Source organism: Gavialis gangeticus, unplaced genomic scaffold (genome assembly GCF_001723915.1).
Source record: "Gavialis gangeticus isolate Ggan-Ray unplaced genomic scaffold, GavGan_comp1, whole genome shotgun sequence".
NCBI lineage: Eukaryota > Metazoa > Chordata > Crocodylia > Gavialidae > Gavialis > Gavialis gangeticus.
Window position 1 is genome coordinate 17,272,827 of NW_017729033.1, and position 5,014 is coordinate 17,277,840.

The 5,014-nt window shown below is 47.9% G+C and overlaps 1 protein-coding gene across 1 annotated transcript in view; it reads left to right on the top strand.

The window, feature by feature from the left end:
* The first annotated feature begins 2,071 nt into the window (after window positions 1–2,071).
* The window catches only part of TACC3 (transforming acidic coiled-coil containing protein 3), a 31,962-nt gene continuing 29,019 nt past the window's right edge, over window positions 2,072–5,014 (top strand). The window contains exon 1 of the mRNA XM_019526493.1: window positions 2,072–2,172. The gene's annotated coding sequence lies outside the window, so the exon portion shown is untranslated. The remainder of the gene's footprint in view (window positions 2,173–5,014) is intronic.

Below are 5,014 nucleotides of genomic sequence, written 5' to 3' on the forward strand. Positions count from 1 at the left end.
TCTGTGGATGCATGACAAGGTGTGGTTGGCCTTCCTGGCTGCATCCCCACACTGCCAACCCATGTTCATCTTGGCATCAGTGATGACTGCAAGATCCTTTTCTGCCTCTGTAGTGACAAGAAGGGAGTTCCCCAGCCTGTAGGTATGGTGCTGGTTGTTCTTCCCCAGGTGCATCACTTTGCACTTGTCAGTGTTGAATCCCATCCTGTTCTCATCCGCCCACCCCTGTAACCTGTCTAGGTTCGATTGTAGCCTATTGCTCCCTTCTAGCATGGCCACATCCCCCCACATCTTAGTGTCGTCAGCAAATTTGAACAGGGTGCTTTTTACCCCCTCGTCCAAGATGCTGATGAAGATGTTGAACAGCGCGGGCCCGAGGACCGAGCCCTGGGGGACCCCACTGCCCACATCCCTCCAGGTCAAAAATGACCCATCCACCACCACTCTCTGGGTGCGACTCTCCAGCCAGTTGGCGACCCAATTGACTGTGTGGGTGTCGACACCACAGCCCCCCAGTTTCTTAATGAGATCAGGCTGAGAGACAGTGTCGAAGGCCTTCCGAAAGTCCAGGAAGACTATGTCCACTGCTGCCCCTGCATCTGATGATTTGGTGATCTGGTCATAGAAGGCCACCAGGTTGGTCTGACAGGACCTGCCACTAATGAACCCATGTTGGTTGCCCCTAAGCATGGCCTCTCCTGCTGGCCCCTTGTGGACATGCACCAGAATAATTTTCTCAAAAAGCTTGCCCAGGATCGAGGTAAGACGAACTGTCTGCTCCTGTTACACCAGCATCTTACAAGTTGAGGTTATGGGTGTTTTTAGCACTCTGCCAAAAAACGGTGCCAACCCCTGGTTTAGATTATGGATTGCGTGGGATGTTTGGATAGGGCTGATCCTGTCTCAGGAAGGGGGTTGCACTAGATGACCTCTGGACATCTCTTCCAGCCCTTGTTCCTTGAGTGTGGCTACTGGTCATAAAAGTAACAGCAGAAATTAAGGTTTTTTTGTCTTCTACAGTGCTGGGCACACAGCCTGCACTTCAGGATAAACAGCCATAACCTCTAATCCTTTCTATTAAAGAGGAAAACTGCATCACTCTAGAGAACAGAGAGCATCACAAGGGGCCCTAACTTGTCATAAATTAAAAATTAACAACAAATGGACAGAGAGTAAAACTACCAGCACTGTAGGGTTCTGCATCTTGGCAGATGACTGAAACATTGCAAATGGAGGACAGATTTCTTGGCTCTTTGTACACTTTACCAACACTTCATGTGCCTGTTTTTGCCAATAAAGTCATATTTAAACTAAAATAGTGTGGTTCTTGCAAAGGAGGTTGCAGCATTTCATTGTAGGGCACTTCAATGTAAGAGATTTAATTGTTTCTAGTTATAGCACGGTCTCTGGCTAATGCAGCCGCCTTCCTGACTCGAGCTGGGGCGCAGCAGGTTTCACAGTAAATCTGCAATTAAAAACAGTTTAAGAGCAGCAGGTTTTTAACTTGTGATTTGCTTGCGGAGGTTATTAGAGAAGAATAACGACAGTGCAGCGATAGCATTGGAGTGATGGGTCTATAAAATAATACTTATAAGAGGCAAGATCATGACTTGGAAAATGACCTTACATTAAAACAATCTTTTGTACTGCATGAGACAGAAAGCCATGGGGCCCGTCCAGGACCCTACAGGAAACATTGCAGCATTTGTCTTTGGAAGAAAGCAGAAATAATTATATTAAATCAAGCAGGTTTTAGTCGTCTTTAATTCTCTAGCAATGTTAGCTTCTCATTGCTTTCCCCGACATCACACGTCTCAGGGCCTAGTTCTGCTCCCCCAGGGTTAACTCTCACTCCAGGAAGAGCAGGGCACTGGCCTTGGCCCCGCGAACTACATTTCCCAGCGTGCTTTACGCAGCACACCACCCCCGGGTTGCTTCCAGCATCCGGAACATCCTTATTGGCTGGGTGCCTGGCTGCCCCGCTCTCCTACTTTTTTCTGGTTGGTCTGCTCAGACAGCCATCACCGCGACCTTTCGCAGCTCCTGCCCTTTCATTGGCGAAAGCGGCGCCGTTGAAATTTGAAATCGGGCGGGGGCGCGCGGGGCTGAGGCGGAGGCAGAGGCGGACTGTGGGCACGAGTACCTGGCCGGGCAGGGCCTCTGGGCAGGCAGGTAGGTAGGTAGGTGGGGCCGGGCCGGGCCCTAGTGGTGCGGGGCCAGGGCTCGCACATACGGGCACATCCCTTCTTGCACACTCGCACACAAGGCCACACGCACGCTCCCTCCCCCTTGCATACGCACACACAAGGACACGCACACATGCACTCTCCCCTCTTGCACAGGCGCACGCAAGGACATATGCACACACAAAGATACACCCTGCCTTGCACATGCACTCTTTCACTCTCCCACACAAGGACACATGCGCTCCTGCCTTTTGCACACTATCAACTATATATGAACTATGCACAGGTCTGTCACAAAAGTGAATACAGGGGGGAGAGGAGAGGAGAAAATTGGGGAGGCAGAGGCAAGCAGGAGGTGAAGAGGGAAGTGTGCCAGGGCTGTTTGTGTGGAGGAAGGGATTTTTCCCCTGGTGAGATGGGGACTGACTGGGGGGCGGAAGGGGGGCTTGCTTTCCTCTGGAGCGGGGCCATGGACCTTTTGCCCCATCTCTTGAGCCCGTGCTGACAACATTGCATTAGGAGTAGGATGGAGGCTGCCGTGGTTCCCCTGCTTCACCTGTGGCAGGTTCGGGTGTTGCGTGGGTTGTGTCAGGGTCGAGGGTTGTTTTGTGTGCAGTTTAGACTGGCGGTTCCCAACTGTGGTACAGTTACCACCAGTGGTACTTGGGCAACCTGTCAGTTGCAGTATCAAGAAGTTGCTGGTGGTAGTTAAGGTTGTATCTTTAAATTGGTGGTGTGCCATCTGTCATAGTTTGGGAACTGCTGGTTTAGATGATGGTTCGTTTGCTTGGGAGGGTTTGGATGGTTTATTTGATCCTACCTTGGGCAAGGGGCTAGACTAGATGACCTCTGGAGGTCCCTTCCAGTCTGACTTCTATGACTAATATTTTAATTAGCAAAATAATCTAAGGGTTCTCTCTAAATTGCATAAACTTTTCAAAACGGTTAAGCCTGCTCGATGTGATTCCATAGGTGCTGACTGCTGCTTGTCCTACCAGATTTCCACCTTTGGGCTAAGGACAGAAGTTACACGTGACTTAAGTCATCAAAAACTGGTTTAAACCTGTAACAGAACAGAAGTTCAATGCACATCAACCAATTTCAAAGTGGCTGAAACTGGTTTAAATAAACTGGGTTGAATATAGTATCGGACTTAACTGGTTTGGGTCAAACCAGTTTATGAAACTTCTGTCCCAGGCCCCTGAGATGTCTTTCTCAACTGCTGTAGTAGAGGGGTGTATTTGGTCACCATGTTGGTCTGAGACAAAAAGAAATGCAAAAAATCTAGAACTCTTGCTTCTGAGATGATACCTTTTATTAGACCAACTGAGAAATTGCAAAAAAAACCCTTTTTTTCTGCAAGCTTTTGGGCTCGTGTGCCCTTCATCGAGCTCAGGGAAAATTAAAGATGGTAAAAAGTCCCCATGGGTAGGAAATAAACTTAATTTTTACAGAGGAGGCTGAAGCTGGAAATCTTCCTCTCTGGGTCCATGAGAGTGTCTTTGGGATGTGCTCTTTGTTGTGCAGATCACAACGAAGTAGAGGAGTATCAGGCATGTCCCGTGGGCCAGATAGCAATATTTCCCGTTTCTTGCTTCAATGGGACATATCCCTACAGTGACAGCCAAGGTGAGTGAGACCCCCAGCACAGCCCTGTGGCTCATTCCTCCTCACCCAGTGGCAGCCAAGCACCGAGGATGTTAAGCCCCTTCCAGCCAGGTCCCAGACCAGCAGGAGCAGGGGTCAAATCCATGCCTGGATCTGGCAAGGGGCGTGTGGATGGGGAAATGGGACTGATCCAGCCCTTGGGGCCAGAAAAATTTGATATCCCTGTTGTAATACAATCCCGTGTGTCACTAATAACCGAATCCTTGCAGCAGGCCTTGAATTCATTGGGGATTTACAGACTGCATATTTGCCAAGGGTATCAGCGCTGCATTTGAAACTATGTTGGCTCTAGTTAGTTTTCTTTCCAAATACTAAGTTTTTCTATGTAAAATGTCATCTGAGTTGTATTGGACATCAAGAAATATTGTAAAAAACTCCTTATTTCACTCATGTTTCCTGGACCATCCCAGCTACAGGACCACTCCAATGCTACTTCGAGACTTTCTGTGGTGTTGTGCATGAGCCCTATGTTGCTCTCGTTCGGTTTTAAGCATCTGTTAGCGTTTAGACTGCACACGCCTAAATGTCTAAACATTGGTCACAAAGGCAGAGTAAGACTAAAATGTCAGCAATATTTGTATGCTGTTTGTTGCCCAGATAACTGGGTTGGTAGTACTGGAGTACAATAATCCCATCTGTGTGTGCTGCAAACTCATTGCAAACCTTAAGCATTCAGGATTTGTGTGTATCTTTGTCTGTTGTCTCCTAGACAGTCTCCTTAGTCTCAGGGCACCCATTGAAAAAGTCCAGCTCTTGGTTGTTACTTGTTTTTTGACTACAGAAAAATAATAGAGTCATTCTTTGGTTGTAAAGAAGTTGGAAAGACCACAACAGAAGAGAGTTCTTTTAATACTATGGATTCCTATTTGAAATCTGTTACTTAACTATCCTTTGGCTCAAGCCTAACACAAATGGTGAAGTTTTGTATACACCATACAGAAAGCTCAGTGATGGCTTTCATAGCCTTTTTCATAGATTTCATAGACATTAGGGCTGGAAGGGACCTCAGAAGATCGAGTCCAGCCCCCTGCCCAAAGGGCAGGAAGTCAGCTGGGGTTATAGGATCCCAGCAAGATAAGTATCCAATTTACTCTTGAAGGTGTTCAGTGTAGATGCTTGAACCACTTCCAATGGCAGGCTGTTCCAGACCTTGGGGGCTC